This window comes from Protopterus annectens, chromosome 12.part0, assembly GCF_019279795.1.
Source record: "Protopterus annectens isolate FY-2018-M chromosome 12.part0, PAN1.0, whole genome shotgun sequence".
NCBI classification, from domain to species: Eukaryota; Metazoa; Chordata; order Ceratodontiformes; family Protopteridae; genus Protopterus; species Protopterus annectens.
In genome coordinates, this window is record NC_056746.1 from 1,438,922,649 (window position 1) to 1,438,943,054 (window position 20,406).

Below are 20,406 nucleotides of genomic sequence, written 5' to 3' on the forward strand. Positions count from 1 at the left end.
TATGTCCTCTCGGAGTGCAGGTAGCACACATCCAGGGATACCATGAGGTCACAGTGATGCTGTGTGTTCTGCTCTGCTGAGGCCGGCCCTCACCTGGACATGTGAGATGATAGGGAGGTTACATACAACTGTGATAAATATTTCAACTGGTGGGGGAGAAGGAGGGGGGATACGTGCACTGAACATGTCTGCAAGACTGTTGCCAATATCCGTGTGTTTGGTGAATGTTAAGTAGGTGTGTATTAACACAGAGAATATCTGAGGCATGTGGTCCATATGTGTAACATAACTGAAGAAGGCCTTGTGGTCATCCATAGTGTTTGTGGCCATTTCCCTTCCAGAGTAGGCCGTGGCCGTTGTTATGATGGACCGTGGCATAGTACCAGTGCTGACCACAGATGCCTTCCCTTAATGTGAATGTGCTCTGTCCTGCAGTAGCCTCCTACTATTGTTATACAATCTGCCTCTGTCTGGGGTCCACCATACAGGATGCCTAACCTTTGTGCATAGGGTCTGGGTTAGAAATGTGTGTGCAAGTTCCATGCAATCTGTGGCATGTCCGTGGTAAGCATTTGCAAAGGGGTTAGCAGTGTGGCTTGTGGCTTCCACTGGCCCAGTGTGCTGCATGAATAATATCTCAGTCCCAGCAAGTGAATAACTGTCTAATCACAAACATATCAAAGTAGTCTACTGTGCTGGTGGTGGTGGTGGTGGGATATGTATATCCAGGCCGAGTAACTTCTGTCCACATCACAGTAGTGGACGGCATCCCACATACAGTACCTTTGGATGAACCCCAGAGTGAGGTTGTGCATTGCACCTGTCAGTGTGTGCTGACCGATGGGGCATGCTACTATGTTGTGTGGAATGTGGCAGGTATTGTTGCACAGGTGTTGGCTGAGCACTGATATCTGGCCATGTACCTGTGTATCCACCACGACACACACACATGCAACATATGGGAGTAGTAGTATATCACTACACATGAGTATCATGTATAGTATGTGTGCCATATATTGCTGACATGGTCTGCTGATATCCTGTTTGTGTTCTCTTCCAGGGAGATGGTGTGTCAGCGTAATCCTGCCTACTCTGTAGCGGAAGATGAGGAGATCCACCAGAGCCTGGTGCAGGAGTATGACATCCTGTTTTCCCGCACCAGTCAGAATCAGCAGGAGAGGGCCGCACTGTGGCAAGACCTTGTATGTAGGGTAAATGATATTGGCACGCATAACAGGACATATGAGCAGGTATGACATCACTGCAGTGATTTAATCCGAAGTGTCCGTCAGTGTGCATCAGATATCCACAGGCCACAGGTCGCCACAGGAGGTGGGGTGGCCACACATCCCCCCCTCACCAGACTGGAGGGGCTACTCCTAAGTGTTGTGGCTCCAGCCCCGGAACAGCAACAGCAGTACACCTGCATTATGATGGAGGCTGGTTCCACACAGCAGCACGACGTGCCCAAAGAGGTCTGTCAACCTCAGCTATGTTTCGGACTGTCATGCAGGCACAGTCGCGTATGGAAAGGTACACCAGACAGGGTCTGAGGGAGCTGAGAGCATGTCGCACAGCCATGACAGACAGTATGCGCGACATTACGGATGCTATCCATAACTTCACCGATGCCATAGACAGATGTTGTGGGGACATATTACAGCAGTTCCACAACCAGATGTCCATGAGCCAGGGCAATGGTGGGCGTTTGCGGCATCGACGTGGCCGTATGCCGGCAACAGCAGCAGCTGGCAGTCGGCGTGGACGACAACAGGCTCGTGCACGCCCCCATAGTGCCAGCAGCAGCCCCAGCAATGCTGGGTCTGTGCTGTCATTGGAACGCCCCAGGAGACCACGTGCACGTGGCTCTGGACAGTCCCAACAGGGGCCTGTGTCCAGTCAACACACTCCCGCTTCTGATGACAGTACCCAGTCTGGCTTAGTACTGGATATGGTCTGTAGCACCCCATTGATCTGTATGACCTGCCAGGTGCAGTCTGTGGCTGTCCACAAACCCCTGTATATGGCAGCCATGAGGTGGAACTGTGTGTGTGCATACACATATGCGAAATGTTAACACCTAGGGTGACCACATACACGCACACACTGCACCAACACTGCCCCACCCTGTACTGCTGCCCCTCACCAACACACATACACACACATGTCAATAGGCGGTATCAGTGGCTGACTCAGGCATACCTAATCCACACCCTGTGCATATGATGACACTGTGCCACCTCCTGCAATCTCCAACATCATTGCGGGAACAGGTAAACACGTTGCTGATGCACAGGGTGACTACATAGAAGTGTATTAGTAGTATCATGTTGGTAACAGTACAGTGTGCTGCTATGACTGTGTGTTTATCCCAGCATGCCTGCTGCAGGAACTGTATAAATGTCCTGAATTGTTATCTGCACCCATAGTACATACCAAAGTGTAACAGCTGCACATAATTGCATGCCGGTGGTAAGGTTGTCAACAGATAGCCACATACATGGGTAGGAAATAATATTGCTTGACATCTCAGGTCAGGAAATTGTACTCTACTGAATGGAAAGAAAGACTACTGACAAGAAAAGACCAAGTTCTACAGATTTCATGTTTCATCCCTTTTCTGCGGATAGTATCAGTATCAACTAGCTATAGGGATATGCATCAGCATGCACATGGGAGTAAGTGATAGGGTGGATTAACAAGGTTGTGTGATTCGGTATACCAAAGATAAAATTGTACCTGGTTAATAATGTGGATGTTGTTTTGTGTTGACTTTGGTTAAGTCTACCTCAAAAAACATTTTCATTTCGGAGCTCTTAATTTGTTTTATATGCATTACCCTGGACCTTAAACCAATCACATACTTCATCATTAGCATTATCAACAGGGCCCAGTAGTCGTCAAAGCAGTCTAATTCATCAAAGACCCACCCTCATTTATTTATTTTATTTTTATGTATGTTAATAACTGGTCATTTCACAGGGTCATTTCAGACTTCCTATCGTTGGTACATTTACTTAAATGCAAATTACTATGTAGCAAACATCTTAATAATGTGTCTACTCTGTCAACTCAATTTGAACTACTTGTGAACTTGATTTTAAATTTTAGTAATTTATAAATGTACCAACGATTTAGGGAAGTCTGAAATGACCCTGTTGGAATATGTTAAGTTACATTCTAAGAATCTGTAAACCCATAAATAAAGGTCATACTGTCTTCCCTGAGGTACAGGTCTATTTAGATGATGGTTGGCTATCTTGACATCTTAGAATAACAGGCCATATATATATAGCCTGGCTCACTCTTTTAATTTTTTTTCAGTAGCTGCCAACTTAGCTAAAGCTAGCTGGCTAAGAATGCCAGTTGGCATTTAGCAGCCCGGATGCAGAGCCTGGCGATGGACTTTCTTAGGGATGACTGACCATTTAAGAATAACTTCCTTCAGAGCTTATCCAGCAATTGGGGTTGTGGTTGTCAATCAGGTGATTAACAAAAGATAGCCAGGAGGTTTATAACAAAACTATACTCAACTAATTCTTTTCCCCATTTTGATGTTAGAAAGTTAGGCTGTTGGAACTACTCCTATAAAACAATAATAACACTGATTTAAATCTTACATAATACCCAAGCAGGTCTCTCCTGGAAGATCGCTATAAGAACTGAATGGGCATGTTCTCGTTAACTGGTCTTTGGGTTGACCAGGGGGAGTTAACCCTGAGGTTACATATATGAAGGACCAAAATATAAATGAATGTGTTGGAAATGAAATGTTGTTGTAGAAATGACCACTTGGATATTCAAATCGACCACAGAACTGCAACAAACTGCATCAGAGAATGCGAGCTCTTGAGGTTGTTATTATCGACATTAGATACAGATGCAATGAAATGTGTAATGTTGGGCTTGTGGTCTAAATATGCCCGTATGTGGGGATGGGCCAATGGTAGTAGGTACGATCAAAGATCGTGGTCAAGCCGATGACCATTGCACGAAATGCAACATGCAATTAAATGCTAAAAATAGACTAAAAAAATATATCATGACATAATCCATGCAAAATGCGTTTATGGTTATAGAACAAACAATGTGGAGACAGATCTACCTATGCACACCTATTATTAGACAATTGAATTAAAGCGGCAAATTAGATTAAGATTTGAGTGCGCCATTTAGCTTATGGAGCGAAAACAAATGCGCTTGACTCTTAAAATTCTACCGTTCTGGTAGATAGTCTTTTGTGAATTAGATGAGCTCCACTACTGTTTGTGTGTGTTTCCTACTTTGTTATATCAGGCGCTGTAGTGTTTATTTAACAGGCAATCTTAAGACTGGTTGTATTTGCTGTTTATTTTTATTTTTGTTTCAAATTAATGTAGCATTAACTCAAGTCCGTGAGTGAGCCTGTCTTTTAACTTAAAATTTTTGTTTGGTCATTACGTGTTAATATGGTGAACTCAATGAACTGATTGGTTAACTGAGGATTACAAATTACTGTTCGCTGTTCAGTTATATGTTGTTGAAAATAACAGCTTGTGCTTTTTGTCTGAATGCTGTTCGAATAATGTGATTTGTATTTTTCTGCAATTTGTTTTCCTTTGACTGTGGTACTTTCAAACTTCTGTGTGCTATTGCATTGCTGTGAATTATTTCTGATATTCTGCTGCTGCTTAGTACTTGGTTTGTTACATACATGGGTAGCACAGGGGAAAGCTAACGCAAGTAGTGATATGCAATGGTGGACATGTACAGTAATGGTGTCAGGTTACCCACAACGACTATGCAATGTGGATGTTTGCGCATGTAGATATGTGTGCAGTACCAATGTAATCCAAATCACAAATAACTATGACATAATATCAGTTCTACCATGGGCATCTGTGCTGTGTATTCCTGGGTACATGTTGATAGTGCCTACATATCTGCATTGTTACTTACTGTTATTGTTACCACTTCTTTGTTGTACAATGCACTACTTCCAGCCCTGTTTACTGTAGCTTTGTTTGCATGCATGTTCGCTTGGGGTTCCCTGGAACACTGCTTACACCTGCAATGCAGAGTTACAGTGCTTCTGTAGACTCCTAGTGACATCTGCATAGCGTAGGATACGTATGTCAACTTTACACATGACAGAACATCACTGTCTGTCCTGTACGCATGTACATTGCCTGTGACACATTGCACATGTCTTACCTGGCATTTACCCATGTGTGCAGTCATATATGCCAGTGCTATGAAACAGTAGTGGTACACCCACACATACACACCTTCAGTATGTTGTTCCCCATTTGCCCTATGTGTTGGTACTCACCATGGCAATCACACTACTAGGGTAGCATGTGCAAAGGTAACCTGTGAACCACCTCTATGGTCCAGTTGTGGTTTATGTGAGTCATGTGTCAATGACACAGCTGCCACATGTATGCAGTCAGCCATCACCCTTGGCCAGGAACGTACAACACATGTGTGGGATGCCACCACACAGCCAATCTGGGGACTGGGCTCTCTGAACCCAGTAATGCCATACCCTGTCAGGTGGCATGTCATATATACTACATCCTGGACAAACTTCAACCCCAATCCCTGCTGCTACTGTTGATAAAACCCCTGAAGATGTTTCTGATAGTTTTGACCAATTCTTTACTGAGACATTTCAGGCCCTAGCTAGCCACCTAACTCCTAGCTCCCTTGGTCCTGAAAGTAGCACCCCTAGAAACCTACTTGCATTCAGCTGCCAACCAGTCGCCACTTCACTTCTCCGTACCTTGATTGAAACAGTGAAACCCACTACACTTTCTGCTGATCAACTCTCTGCCGAGTACCTATCAAAATCAGATGATGCTATTGCTTACCCCGTCTCAAAGGTAATCAAATGAACCATGGTAGAATCTAAATTTACCACCATCTGGAAAATATCATATGTAATCCCACTTCACAAAGGAGGCAGCTCTACTGAATTTTCCAATTATAGGCCAATAGCTATACTCTCTCCACTTGCAAAGATTATGGAAACTTTATTCATAGACAATTCCTGCACCACCTAATCCAAAATCGCCTTATGGCAGACACTCAGCATGGCTTCCGTCCTCATCACAGCACTACTTCAGGCCTCCTAGCCTTTACTAACACCATAAACCATACTTGCAACACTAATTATATATCCTCAGCCCTCTTTTTGGATCTTTCCAAGGCATACGATATGGTTGATCACCAACTTGTGATACACACCCTGCAAACATTCTGTCTAGATACTGGAGCCTTCCAATGGTTTCAATCCTACCTGCATGGTTGACAGCAGGCTGGCCTCTGGCAGAACAAACTCTCTAACCTTATACCTAACACCCTCAGAGTACCACAAGGCTCTATACTAGGGCCCTTGCTGTTCTCCATCTTCATTAACGACCTTTATACTGTCATCCCAAAAGTCAGCTGTATCCAATATGCTGAAGACTCTACTCTGATCTGCTCAGCCACATCTCCAGTAGAGTTATGGTCAGCTACCCAGACCACCTTTAATACAATAGAAAACTGGATTTCTTTTTTTTTTTAAAAACAAGTTTATTGTTTTAACATATAAGAGAAATATCATAACAATTTTATACAAGTAATTAAAATAGATATGATTATAACATTCAACAAAACAACCAAAGTATTTACAAAGACAACAAAGACATCCACTATAATCAGATCAATTAATTAAACTAAAATACCATGCTATTGAAGTTAAGATTTTTTTAACAGGTTTTGTAAATTATCCCATACAATATAATAAGATGTTTTCCTAGTTGTTCTTGACCTTATTGTGTTTATTTCCATATGGCACACTATATTCATAACATTTTTAAATTCATTGAACGAAGAAGTTGTATCTGAAATCCAATTTCTGATTATTATTTTCCTAGCCACTCCTAGAATAGACCATAACAAGGGAAGCTTAATCTTTTTAACACTTTGAGGTACAGGTGTGTTGAATAATATAAGAGATTTAGAAATAATGAAATTATCTGTAAAAAGAGCCTGCAAAAATTCATTAATTGACTTCCAATATTCTTTCAATTTTATACAGTCATAAAACATATGAGCCCAGTCAGCATTAATTTCTACATTACATCTTTTACATAGATTATCTTTATTATGTGTTTTATTCATCATCAAAGGTGTATAAAAAGATCTATGTAAAAATTTCCATGTAAAAAGTCTCCAGACAATGGAAGACATAGTTTTGTAGGCAGATTCCAATATATATTGTTTATCTTGTTGGTTTGGTGGGTCCCCATTAATGGAAGTGAAATAATTCCAGTAGGTATCTACACTGTAAAAAGTTTCTTGTCTGATAATTTTATGTATGTATGAAAGCTTTCCTTTATCAGAAACTTTATGTTGTAAATTTAATATCAAGTAATCAATTAGTGTTGGAATAGATTCTTTAACTGTTATAGACATTAGATCTATTTTATCAATGAGATGTTGTCTAAAGGTCTGAACCTCTAACCAGCAAGTTTCTCTTAGATCAAATTCTTGTTTTAAGAAATCTAGATTTTTAACTTTATTATCAGATATCAACTGATACCAGTACTTTAGATCATTATCTATAGCTAAATGGGTTCCTTCAGAAGTAGATGACAAAAGCATACCCCGAGTATACATTATAGGGAATATAATAAAATTCCATTCCCTATATTTAGGATACATGAATATAAAGTTATGATAGCTAATAATAATGTTTAATGGGTAACTAACTATATGTTTAGGTGTAATAGGTGAAGTACAAAATTCCTTTAGTAACCATAACATGGAGTTATTTACAATCATATTTTTATGTGTTAAGGAGATTTTCATGAAGTGTATACTAATTAGCTCCCAGTAATCTTTCCATTTTGCAACATATGACTGATCTATTAATAAAGTAATAACTTTTACAATAGAAGAGATAGTATATAAATTAAAGTCTGGAAAAGAAATACCCCTTGAGACCAGCTATTAGTATGTTTCTTTAATGCAATCCTAGGTCTATTAGGTGCCCATAGGAAATTTAACATTAGTGTATTCAGTTTTTTGATAATTATTTTTGTAGGTGGGAGTATTATTAATTGTATTAAGTATAAAATCTTGGGGAATATTATCATTTTAATAATTGTAAGTCTCTCTTCCATAGTAAAAAACATATTATTCCAGGTATTAAAAAGATTTTGTATATTAAGAAAACAGGTATTATAATTATTATATATAATAAATTTAATATCTTTAGATAATATTATACCTAAATAAGTTATCTGACCTGAATTGGGTACATATTTAGTAAAATCACTAATGAGAATATTTTTTGTGTATATATAGGTAGTGTTTTAGTTTTTTCTTCATTGAATATTAAACCAGAAATACTTTTAAAATTCATCATTTTATCAAATAGAGACTGCATAGAAGAATTAGATCCTGCTGATGTAATTAGAACATCATCTGCAAAAAGTTGAATTTTGGATGTTGTATTTTCATCGATTTCAAAACCCTATATGTCAGTACTGTTTCTGATCAAATTAGCCCAAGGCTCCATTATTAAAGTGAATAATAGTGGAGAGAGTGGACACCCTTGTTTTGTACCTTTAAAAATGGGTATTTTTTGTGAGACATATGTTCCTACCTTAATATAAGCCAATGTTCCTTTGTATAAATGCTCAATTAGATTTACAAATGCATCTGAGAAGTTTGTGCACTTCAGTAAGGTAAACAGATAGTCCCAACTTACTGAATCAAATGCTGAACTTATATCAAGACTAATAAGTGTTAAATCTTTCTTTTCCTATTTGCAAAATCAATTAATGTTAGAGTTCTCCTTATATTATCAAAAGTATTTCTATTTACAATGAAGCCTATCTGATCTATATCTATAATGCCAGGGATGATTGTCTTCAATCTATCAGCAAAAATACTCATAAACATTTTATAATCAACATTAAGTAATGAGATGGGTCGATATGAAGTACATCTAGTTGGATCTTTATTAGGTTTTAAAATTGGCAAAATAAATGTATATTGCCAAGATGGGGGGTTATTAGCTCATTTTGGGCCAAAATAAAAACCTTATGTATTAATGAATATGTACTTTTAGAAAGGATTTTATATATCTCTGGTATAATACCATCATTACCCGGTGCATTGTTTGATTTAAGCTTGTTAATTTGTGTAACAACCTCTGTATATGAAATACTTTTGTCCAATAGTTTAATCTGTTGTTTATTAAGCTTTTTATTCATGTTTGTGGTTATAAACTCCTTTATTTTATCTTTAGGTTCCATGTTAATGTTATTATGGTTAATTTTGTGAAAGTGATTTCTAAATTCATCTAGTATTTCTGGTAGACTAGAAACATTCTTCTTTTTCCTTAGAGAAAAGATTCCTTTGATATGATTTTGTTTATTCAACCTTTTTTTTTATTTTTAAGTCTATGTAAGTATTTGGGGCTTATTGAGTAAGATAAAAACTTGTATTTCTCTAGAGTTATTTTAACTTTATGAGTTAAAATTTCTTTGTATTTCTCATTTAGTTTGTTTATTTCTTCAATGACTTTCTTATCCATAATATTTTCTTTATTATTATGTTTATAAGAGTCTAATTTACTTTGAATATCTAACAATTCCTTATCCCAAGATTTCCTTTTATTATTATACCATCTGATACTTTGTCCATATAGATATGATTTTAAGGCATCCCAAACATAGACAATGGAGACTTCAGGAGTATTATTTATGTCTAGAAAATGTTGTACTTCTGAAAGTATATATTCTTTATAGTCTTTTAGTTGAGTTAAGTATGCTGGTATCCTTTTGATATGAACATTGTGAGTATTTTTTATCATGAACTCAAAAACAATTGAATTATGATCAGATATAGGACATGAAATGATTCTGGAATTAATTAAATCTGTTACCATCTGGTTAGAAATAAAGACCCTATCTATTTTTGAATAAGTTTTGCATCTGTTAGAAAAAAAGGTGTATGGTAATGATTTTGAATCTATCTGATTATTAATATCATTTAAATGATAAGAATTAGCAAAATCATTTAAATGTTTTGCATTAGATGTAATTTTCCTTTTTCCTATAGTGGTAGTGTCACTTTCATGTAGTATACAATTGAAGTCACCAGCTAAAATAATATCTCCTATAGAGAATGATATGATCTTATCAAGATGGTGTTTCACTGTATTAATACCAATTCCAGGTATCCAATATACATTAATTAATGTATAAGTTTTCCCATTAATTTGTATTGTAACCATACAAAACATTCCTTTATCATCCTGATAAGACTTAATAGTTTTAGGAATGGGCATACTTTTATTCCATAAAATAGCCACTCCTCTTTTTTTCTGAGTGTGCTCTGAACTAACCAATACTGTATATTTGTTTGTGGCTAGTTTATCAATATCTTTTTTTAAGAGATGAGTTTCTTGAAGGAAGACTAAGTTGGCCTTATGTAAATTAATGTATCTTATTAGGCTTGCCCTTTTACACGGATTATTCAATCCATTAATGTTTAAAGAAATTCCTTTTAGAGATGTAATTTGGCATTTTTAAAACATAAGAATCTTATGATCAAAATAACAATTAAAAATAAGTAATGTTACATCTCCTTCTTTGGGTGTACCTTTTAAATATAGCTGTATTTATTGAATCTCTTATGGGATTTTGTATAAGATTCAATTTTGTTTGTAGTGACAATGAGTTTACAAAATGTATTGTGGATGTCAGAACTATATACATACAACAATGAACAAGAGAAAATAATGTAAGGATTAAACCTTGCACCCAGCCTGGAGTTAAAAACTCCAACTTAGAGTAGTATATACCACTCAAGTTAACCCCCTACCCAAAGCAGCAGTACCTCAGCTACCACCTTATCAATTTAATACTAGTTATATTTAACATTAAATTACCAACTTTCAATTAGATTATCTAGCAAGACAAAACTACACACTTGATAAAACAGCATCATATAAACTAAGATAAACTTTTTTTAAAAACTATTCATACTACTATATACATCTAATTAATATAATACATTTGTATTCAAATAGCATTCAAATAAACTTGATATTAGGAACCAAGAGGAGAGAGAGAAATAAAAGACGTGAGAGAGGGAGAGAGAGTGAAAGAAAGAAAAAAAAAAAAAAAAAAAAGGGAGGACATATTTACATATTAATTTATTCAAAGTTTGTAAAAATAAGTTCTAATATTCATTTAAATCAAAAACTTTGGCTAATATGGTTCAGACATTACATAAATTAAGATGCATCTATTTTCTGTCATGTAAATGCAGTTAACAGCTTCCAAAAAACCTTGAATTACTTGTATCTGAGCTATTTTCCCATACTTATTATTGTCAGTAGAATAAAATATTATATAAAATAGAAATTGTTATAAATCATACTGCATAGTTATGTAAATTCTCAGAAACACTTGCATTATTGTAAAGAAAGCCATCTGTATTTTGTATATCTATACTGCTGCTTTAAAATATATCACATGACAACTTCTTCCAGAATAGAGTCATAAAGTTATTTATGCTTGTCAATCAGATAAATCAAATGAGTTATAGTAATGTATATGTTTAAATCATAAGTTTTTAACATAAATTAGTATGCTGCAGTCAAGTAAACTTTCAAAAACACTTGTATAAATGTTTCACTTTCTATGCCTTCTAAAATATCACATTTGCTTACTACAAGAAACTGCATCATTTAAAATCATTATAACTGACATATTTTATAAATTATAACATAAATACTTAAGTAATTATAGAAAATAACTCACATTTAAATGTTAAAGAGTTCATTTTCCTTCACAGAGTTGCATTTGCAGCAGTTCTACTTCCTGGTAGAGTGTTCTTCCTGAATCTGTGATGTGTCAGTGTGAATTCTGGGGTCAAAGGTCAAATTGACTGCTTTCAGCTTCTCTGCGTGAATTCTGAGAGTTGAAGCTTTTAAAACAACTCGAGAACACTGTTCACGAGGTAACCCACATCCCAAATTGTCTCCCTTAACATTTTGGCGGGAATCTTGTTAAAAACTAGTGACAAACATTCATTTAGCAGTATAAATGCATCTAAACATAACAAAACCTTTGCGAAGTATTTTACAGGTTATTACAGCCTCTATGCAAATGAAATTAAGCCCAAAGTTATTAATAAGTAATAAAACTCAATATTTTTGCCCCAACTCAATTTTTATACAAATCTTATTATTTACTGTGCCTGTATGATCAAAAGCATTTCAATATATTAATATGAAAGAAAATAAAGAGAAAGAATAAAGAAAAGAAAAAAAGAGAGTAGAAAATAAAAGAAAGTAAAGCAGAGATAGAAAAATGTAAAAGGAAGCTATAAAAAGTATTTACAATGGAATATTACTTACTGCTTATATTAATAAAGATGGAAATAAAACATATTATTTACTATTATTTAGTTCTAATTATTATTAATTAAAGCATGTCAGATTATTTGTAAACAAGCATAAGCAATATAATCAAGAAAGTACAATTAGCAATAGTATTTAAACAACATATAAACTTTTTTACAAGGAATAAATAGGTTATTATTCCATTTATCATATTTTCATTACACTTCTCTCCCTGCCCTCCCCACCCCTTACCCACTACATAATCTAAATAGAATGTCATTGTTTAAAATAAAGAAAAGAAGAAAAGGAGAAAAAAAAGAAAAAAATGTATCAAGTTACTAACCTTACTTCTCTTTTTCAGAAAGAGAAACAAACTGAATGATAGCTTGTTATTAGTTCCTCAGATATTTTGACTGATTATGAAACAAAACATTTCTTTGCACACAAAAAATATGTTTGATTAAATCATTTTCAGAATATTTGTGGCTTTCTGGAAATGCAGTAACTATATTTAAAAAGAGTATTAATGTAGAAAAATAAAGAGAGAAATAAAAGGAGAAAAAAAAAAAAACAGAACAAATCATTTGTTTTTTAGTCTCTTCTTCTTCTCTGAAGTCTTCCACGAAGTTTCAGTTGCCAACCTCTTTAATGAAGGACTAGCCCATTCCATTTCCTCTATTTTATCCAAAATCTTATTTTTTTTGATAAACAGTAATGCAGAGTCTAAGTCATCAAAAATTTTAGGACCATCAGGAAGGAAGATTTTTAGCTTGGCAGGAAACAGAAGGTATGTTTTAAACTGTGCTTTTTTAAGCTCCCTTATTAGTGGCAGAAAAACTTTTCTTTTAGCTATTACCAAGGAAGAATAGTCATTGTCAAAATGCACAGTTGTCTCATTAATCTTAACAGGGCTTTAGCCCAAGCAGATTTAAGAACCATCTCTTTATCAAGATGATAGAAATCTAACTATAACTGATCTAGGATAGTTTTTGTTAGAGTTAGTATTAGCTATAGATCTATGTGCTCTTTCGATACCAAAAGAGAATGCTTCTGGTAAGTCTAAAGTTTTAGGGAGCCATGTTGTTAAAAAGAAGTAATATTGTTACCTTCAATATTTTCTGGCAGTCCAAAAATCCTAATGTTATTGCGCCTAGATCTATTTTCCAGGTCATCAAGCTTTGTTTGTAGATGTGTATTTTGTTTCAGCAAAAACTCAGTGTTGATTTCCTCTTCTTGGATTCTATTTTCCATGTCATTTACAGTCTCTTCTATGCCTGTAATCTGGATCTTCTGTTGTTGCAAATCTATATGTAACAAGTCTATTTGTTTTGTAGTTTTTTCTATGAAGGTATCAATTTTAGTATCCAGCTTATCCATCTTAGCAGTAAGTTGCTGGATTATAGATATCAGAGACTGAAGTTCTTTCTTGATGCTGGAGTCTTGAGAATTTGTCTTACTGGAACTCATTTCAAACAAAGAAACTGACAAGAAAATTTCCAAGGTGATTTCTGACAGGAATATTTTTAAAATTTCCTTTCTTTTTTAGATATAGTTAAAGAAATAGATTAAACAAACATATTTAGAAAGAAAATTACTTCATAAATTAATTTTTTAAGTAATTATTTCCTGTCAGTGCAGTGAAATTGGTGGAGCTGAAGAAATCTGCTGCTATCCTGTGTTCATCCTTGGCCACGCCCCCAGAAAACTGGATTTCTGAACATCGTCTGATCCTAAATCCCAAATAAACTAAACTGCTGTTATTTCACCAACACGTAGGTCTACCGCTTTTACCTTTACCATAACATCAACTAATGGCACAATAATCTCCCCTGACCCATCTACTAAACTATTAGGTGTCATCATAGACAATAATCTCAAATGTGACCTACATGTTAACCAAATTATCAAAGCCATCAATAAATAACTAGGGTCACTTTACAGAATAAAAGCCTTCCTAGCCCCTCCAGCTAAAGGTGCCATAGCTCGCTCACACCTTCTTTCAACCCTTCTGTATGCATCCCCTCTACTCTCGAATATGAACAAGACTGTCCTTAACAAACACTCAATTTGCTACAACCACATTGCCAGGTTTGCCACTGGGCTGCCTTTTAGGACACATCATTGCATCAATCTAAATCAGCTTGTTTGGCTTGCAATACCCAGCCTAATACAGTATAAACAACTGATTATGGCCTATAAAATCCTCTATAATCTGGACAATACTCATGCACTTCAAATATTATCACCCCCCTATAACAATCCTAGACTGCTTTGATCCTCTAACAAACTACTAATTCAGACTAGCACATTTAATAACACAGCCAGTGATTCTCTCTTTGCAAACTCTGTAAGTAGATCCTGGAACCCACTTCCAGCTGATATTACCCTACTTTCCACCTTAGGTCAATTTAACACTAGACTCAAACAACATTTGTCACTTAACTGGCTATGTCAATGTATCAAGCCTGGCTAACTCGAATGTGTAAAATCTGTGAACCAGTTTACTGTGTAATTTAATTTAATCCTGACTTGTGCTCAGGACTAACATTAACCTGTGGAACATGTTTAACTTGCTTACTTATGTAATCTCTGTAAATAATCTGTTTGTAATATGTAATGCTGGTATTATGTAATGCTGTATCTGCTTACCCTTGTAGCTTTTCTCCCCGGGCCTCCCCTGGAAATGGACATGCATCCAGTCGGACTATCCCGGTCAACAAATGTAGGATAAATAAATAAATAAATAACATATATTACAGTGACTACAATACAAGTCAGACATTGACACGCACTGACAGCATGCTGAACACACTGGGGCATACGTGGGGACTCAGAATAGCATCCTGGCTGAGCATCACACACCGCTGCAGCTGGCACACAGGCATATGTTCCGTCGGAACAGAGCACATGACACACATGGCACACACATCCCCTGTGCCACACACTCACAGCCTTTAGGGCTACACAACTCACCTGCTACAGACATGTCAGGTACCTGTCTTGGGTGCTGCACTGGGGTCCCGCTCAACAGGCTGTATCTGGTGAAGGTCACAGTGATATGCCTCAGGGGCACTATGGTCCACCACAGAACACATGCATACAGGTCAGTCAGAGGCATGGACACATATGACTCACTCATTGACCATGCCAGTATGGCTGACCTGAGACATACCTCCCTGGACTACATGATAGGGAACATAGAATGGATCTCTCAGCATGTGGCACAGGCCAGTATGAGCCTGATCTTGGTTGCCAACATACCCTCACCAGGTATGCTACCACTATATGTGGGAAGGGTGTTGTATGTCTACATTATGCTCAGTCTCCACTGTCATTCATAGGGTATCCGCTGGCTGTCAACCTGTGCTTACATGCTAGGGAAGCCACAATGATGAGCAAGGGTCATCTTGCACGTGACACCCATGGCCCGATGTATAATGGCAAAGCTCCTTGGTACACACATACTGCCTTATGCTGCAGGACATGGTTTACATAGCCACCTCCGTGGGTATCACACAGGTTAGGACACTAACAGTGCTGCTACACAACAACAGCAGTGTACACTGGAAGATGCATGCACTAGACACTGTCCTCAGCACAGTGAACTGCAATGTCTGTGCAGTACCAGTTTCCTGATTCATGGCTCACAGGTGTAAACCCATCACTGACAGGTTATGCCCCATACCATGCCTGTTGTCCCCTACACATGTAACACACATGGACAGGGGGGTGATATCTCAAGGTACCACAGATACACACACTTCCAGGTTGTTGGCACAGCACAAAGCATCAGGGCCTAATCATGTGCATCTAATAGTGTGTCGGACTGCCATCTGGTTCATAGCCTGGCACACACAACCCTCCCATACACAGGAAGACCACCTATCCTCCATAACAACACTGGCAATATGACAGTCTCAAGAAGGGTGTTTATATGGCTGGACTACATCCAGCCAAACATTGTGCATGAGCATTACTGTAGCTACAACACACTAGTTGAAGGGTTCACAGCATGTGGTCACTGAATTGCAGTGGAATGACATGTTACCACTACCACAATAGGGGGGAACATGCAGCACCCGTACATCGACTACATGTACACTATATGGCCCAGACCAGATGTGTATCCCCTGCTGTAGGTATTTTACCACATACACCTGCACTGTAGAGACATACCACGTGTGGACCCTGCACAGTAAGACACAGTCATATTGGTATACACTGCAAATACCATTTATCCACTCGAGGCATGTGTCAGACATGGTAACTACTGCAGGTCACAGGTATTTATGTGTATGTGTCACACACATGCATCACGTGTGCAATGCCATTGCTGGTCTAGGCAATGGCATGCATTGTTATGTACAAAGACTCACACAAGGTCATACTGTGTGACATAACCACACGTGGCAGTTGTGGGTTACCAAAACGTACCTATCTGTACTCTGACAATGGTAATAGACACAGTAGCAGAGCGCACTATTGGCATTACTAGCCAACTAGCCCTGTTTGGCTGTGCTGATAGTGTGGTGACATCCCCTGTGTTTACTGGGGGAATATGCAGCATCTGGTGTATTGTAGTATTTGCCAAAAAGATCTGTTCTCTCACACTTGCATTTACACACACCCTACTACCCCCCCCGCACTATTGGCATTACTAGCCAACTAGCCCTGTTTGGCTGTGCTGATAGTGTGGTGACATCCCCTGTGTTTACTGGGGGAATATGCAGCATCTGGTGTATTGTAGTATTTGCCAAAAGGATCTGTTCTCTCACACTTGCATTTACACACACCCTACTACCCCCCCACACCCTACTGGCCAACTAGCCCTGTTTGGCTCTGCTGATAGTGTGGTGACATCCCCTGTGTTTACTGGGGGAATATGCAGCATCTGGTGTATTGTAGTATTTGCCAAAAGGATCTGTTCTCTCACACTTGCATTTACACACACCCTACTACCCCCCCCAGCCCTGTTTGGCTGTGCTGATAGTGTGGTGACATCCCCTGTGTTTACTGGGGGAATATGCAGCATCTGGTGTATTGTAGTATTTGCCAAAAGGATCTGTTCTCTCACACTTGCATTTACACACACCCTACTACCCGCACTATTGGCATTACTAGCCAACTAGCCCTGTTTGGCTGTGCTGATAGTGTGGTGACATCCCCTGTGTTTACTGGGGGAATATGCAGCATCTGGTGTATTGTAGTATTTGCCAAAAGGATCTGTTCTCTCACACTTGCATTTACACACACCCTACTACACCCCCCTGCACTATTGGCATTACTAGCCAACTAGCCCTGTTTGGCTGTGCTGATAGTGTGGTGACATCCCCTGTGTTTACTGGGGGAATATGCAGCATCTGGTGTATTGTAGTATTTGCCAAAAGGATCTGTTCTCTCACACTTGCATTTACACACACCCTACTACCCCCCCCCACACTATTGGCATTACTAGCCAACTAGCCCTGTTTGGCTGTGCTGATAGTGTGGTGACATCCCCTGTGTTTACTGGGGAATATGCAGCATCTGGTGTATTGTAGTATTTGCCAAAAGGATCTGTTCTCTCACACTTGCATTTACACACACCCTACTACCCCCCCCCTAGCCCTGTTTGGCTGTGCTGATAGTGTGGTGACATCCCCTGTGTTTACTGGGGGAATATGCAGCATCTGGTGTATTGTAGTATTTGCCAAAAGGATCTGTTCTCTCACACTTGCATTTACACACACCCTACTACCCCCCCCCGCACTATTGGCATTACTAGCCAACTAGCCCTGTTTGGCTGTGCTGATAGTGTGGTGACATCCCCTGTGTTTACTGGGGGAATATGCAGCATCTGGTGTATTGTAGTATTTGCCAAAAGGATCTGTTCTCTCACACTTGCATTTACACACACCCTACTACCCCCCCCCGCACTATTGGCATTACTAGCCAACTAGCCCTGTTTGGCTGTGCTGATAGTGTGGTGACATCCCCTGTGTTTACTGGGGGAATATGCAGCATCTGGTGTATTGTAGTATTTGCCAAAAGGATCTGTTCTCTCACACTTGCATTTACACACACCCTACTACCCCCCTGCACTATTGGCATTACTAGCCAACTAGCCCTGTTTGGCTGTGCTGATAGTGTGGTGACATCCCCTGTGTTTACTGGGGGAATATGCAGCATCTGGTGTATTGTAGTATTTGCCAAAAGGATCTGTTCTCTCACACTTGCATTTACACACACCCTACTACCCCCCCCCCCATTGGCATTACTGGCCAACTAGCCCTGTTTGGCTGTGCTGATAGTGTGGTGACATCCCCTGTGTTTACTGGGGGAATATGCAGCATCTGGTGTATTGTAGTATTTGCCAAAAGGATCTGTTCTCTCACACTTGCAATTACACACACCCTACTCCCCCCCCAGCACTATTGGCATTACTGGCCAAGTTGCCCTGTTTGGCTGTGCTGATAGTGTGGTGACATCCCCTGTGTTTACTGGGGGAATATGCAGCATCTGGTGTATTGTAGTATTTGCCAAAAGGATCTGTTCTCTCACACTTGCATTTACACACACCCTACTACCCCCCCCCACACTATTGGCATTACTAGCCAACTAGCCCTGTTTGGCTGTGCTGATAGTGTGGTGACATCCCCTGTGTTTACTGGGGGAATATGCAGCATCTGGTGTATTGTAGTATTTGCCAAAAGGATCTGTTCTCTCACACTTGCATTTACACACACCCTACTACCCCCCCCCGCACTATTGGCATTACTAGCCAACTAGCCCTGTTTGGCTGTGCTGATAGTGTGGTGACATCCCCTGTGTTTACTGGGGGAATATGCAGCATCTGGTGTATTGTAGTATTTGCCAAAAGGATCTGTTCTCTCACACTTGCATTTACACACACCCTACTGCCCCCCGCACTATTGGCATTACTAGCCAACTAGCCCTGTTTGGCTGTGCTGATAGTGTGGTGACATCCCCTGTGTTTACTGGGGGAATATGCAGCATCTGGTGTATTGTAGTATTTGCCAAAAGGATCTGTTCTCTCACACTTGCATTTACACACACCCTACTACCCCCCCCCGCACTATTGGCATTACTAGCCAACTAGCCCTGTTTGGCTGTGCTGATAGTGTGGTGACATCCCCTGTGTTTACTGGGGGAATATGCAGCATCTGGTGTATTGTAGTATTTGCCAAAAGGATCTGTTCTCTCACACTTGCATTTACACACACCCTACTACCCCCCCCCCGCACTATTGGCATTACTAGCCAACTAGCCCTGTTTGGCTGTGCTGATAGTGTGGTGACATCCCCTGTGTTTACTGGGGAATATGCAGCATCTGGTGTATTGTAGTATTTGCCAAAAGGATCTGTTCTCTCACACTTGCATTTACACACACCCTACTACCCCCTGCACTATTGGCATTACTAGCCAACTAGCCCTGTTTGGCTGTGCTGATAGTGTGGTGACATCCCCTGTGTTTACTGGGGAATATGCAGCATCTGGTGTATTGTAGTATTTGCCAAAAGGATCTGTTCTCTCACACTTGCATTTACACACACCCTACTCCCCCCACCGCACTATTGGCATTACTGGCCAACTAGCCCTGTTTGGCTGTGCTGATAGTGTGGTGACATCCCCTGTGTTTACTGGGGGAATATGCAGCATCTGGTGTATTGTAGTATTTGCCAAAAGGATCTGTTCTCTCACACTTGCATTTACACACACCCTACTACCCCACCCCCCTAGCCCTGTTTGGCTGTGCTGATAGTGTGGTGACATCCCCTGTGTTTACTGGGGGAATATGCAGCATCTGGTGTATTGTAGTATTTGCCAAAAGGATCTGTTCTCTCACACTTGCATTTACACACACCCTACTACCCCCCCCTAGCCCTGTTTGGCTGTGCTGATAGTGTGGTGACATCCCCTGTGTTTACTGGGGAATATGCAGCATCTGGTGTATTGTAGTATTTGCCAAAAGGATCTGTTCTCTCACACTTGCATTTACACACACCCTACTA